This window comes from Prunus mume, linkage group LG1 (genome assembly GCF_029339155.1).
Source record: "Prunus mume cultivar Tortuosa linkage group LG1, ASM2933915v1, whole genome shotgun sequence".
NCBI classification, from domain to species: domain Eukaryota; kingdom Viridiplantae; phylum Streptophyta; class Magnoliopsida; order Rosales; family Rosaceae; genus Prunus; species Prunus mume.
This window is the reverse complement of record NC_142698.1, coordinates 28,659,425-28,661,151: the sequence shown is the minus strand read 5'-3', so window position 1 is coordinate 28,661,151 and position 1,727 is coordinate 28,659,425. Positions and strand designations below refer to the sequence as shown.

At 36.2% G+C, this 1,727-nt stretch overlaps 1 non-coding gene across 1 annotated transcript; it reads left to right on the top strand.

Annotated features, from left to right (window-relative positions):
* The first annotated feature begins 389 nt into the window (after positions 1–389).
* LOC148921523 (U2 spliceosomal RNA) lies at positions 390–581 on the top strand. Its single transcript, XR_016123403.1, has one exon. It is a non-coding gene; the product is annotated as a U2 spliceosomal RNA (small nuclear RNA).
* The last annotated feature ends 1,146 nt before the right edge of the window (positions 582–1,727 follow it).

Here is a 1,727-nt window from a genome sequence, read left to right as displayed (position 1 = left end):
AAATTTCTAGTTCCGCCCTTGATCATAGGTGTTTTGAAATCATGGCTAAACCAGCTTAGAATCATATGGTTGTTGTGTTGATTTTTGGCTCTCAAATTCCATGACCATGATTCTAATAATAATTTAAGTAAAAGTCTGCAAAATGGATTCCCCATCTTTTCCCCAAAAAAACATATAATGAAGAAACATTATAACTCAAGAAATTGAGGCTACAAGAGCCTTGGAGTTGCTACCCAATCTTTGGTAATGCCTATGCATGAATCTACTTTCAAGAACAGCAGAAACTTTACGAAAAGAAAAGAAACCTCTGATCTCCCACATCGACAGGTCGAGAAAATAAACAGTTGGAGAGTTGGTATAAAAAACATCAGCCCAAGGCAGGTAAAAGCATACCTTTCTCGGCCTTTTGGCTAAGATCAAGTGTAGTATCTGTTCTTATCAGTTTAATATCTGGTATGTACGGCCCATTGATTTTATTAAATTAATTTCTTTAGGGGGAGAGCCCACAACAGTTGCTTGCTACTGGGGTTCTCGCGTGTCGCCCAAGCGTTGTACTATTGCATGGGCCTGATGCACCCTATCAAATCTAGTCTGAAATTTTATGGCCCAACACCAATGAGACTTTTCATTGTGACTCTAATTAAGGGGCAGATTGAAAAAGTTGGACGCGCACACACCTAATCAAATTTGAGAAGAACTAAAAGAAAATTCAAACAAGTAAGGGCCTATTTGGTATCCTATTTTGATTCAATTTTATAAACTCAAAAACAGATTTTAAGTCTAAAAGCTACAAAAACCCGTTTGATAAGCCCATTTTTAAAAACTCAAACCCAAAAAAAACTAAAAAACATCCTAATTATTAAAAACAAAAAAAAGGTGAGGTTTTGTAGTTTTTTTTCTTCTCTTTCATCTCTCTCTCTCTCTCTCTCTCTCTCTAGCACAAAAAAATACTTAAAGATGTCTTTTACACAAAAGACATAGTAAATGTGTGTCTAAGAACAAATATATTTGTGCTTATTGAAATTTGGACACGACCTTTGTGTCCAATGCTAATATCAGCTTTCATCTTGTCACCTCATTGTCAATGAGAGTAATTATTATAGTTTAAAAACATGATTAATTGTGCTTTCCATAGGACACGAACAACTTTTTTGTGCCTTCATATTTTATATACTTTAAAAATAATAATTTATTCTATTTATCAACTCCTCCTTCTAGGAGAAAAAAAATTGCATTCCCCCATACTCCTCCTCTATCCTTTACTTCCCCAAGACCATAACTTTATCTCTAGAAACTCAAAATGAGCCTTCTTTATTGTCATCCTCCTTTGATTTTACCGATGTCTCCCTTCTCCCCTGTCTTCCTAATCCTTCTCACCTTCCTCCCCAACCACAACATTCCCACTGTGAAAAGCACTTGGAGCAGCCAAATAAGGGCTCGTTTGAGACTGCTTCTCTAGGAAGCACTTCTACTTATAAGCGCTTCTACCAAAAGCGATTTTATTATAAAGGAAGTACTTTTTGGAAAAGCACTTGAGAGTGCTTCCTGAAGAAGCACACTATAGACTTCTAATTATAGACTTATAATCACATCTTAAGGGTTCATTGTATCATCATAGGCAAGGGCGGTGGTGGGCTGTAGCCTAGGAAAGCTTTAAAGATAAAAATATTGCGTATATCTATATGACCCACCAAGTTTGCTGCCTTTTTACTTTGATCCAATCCTCC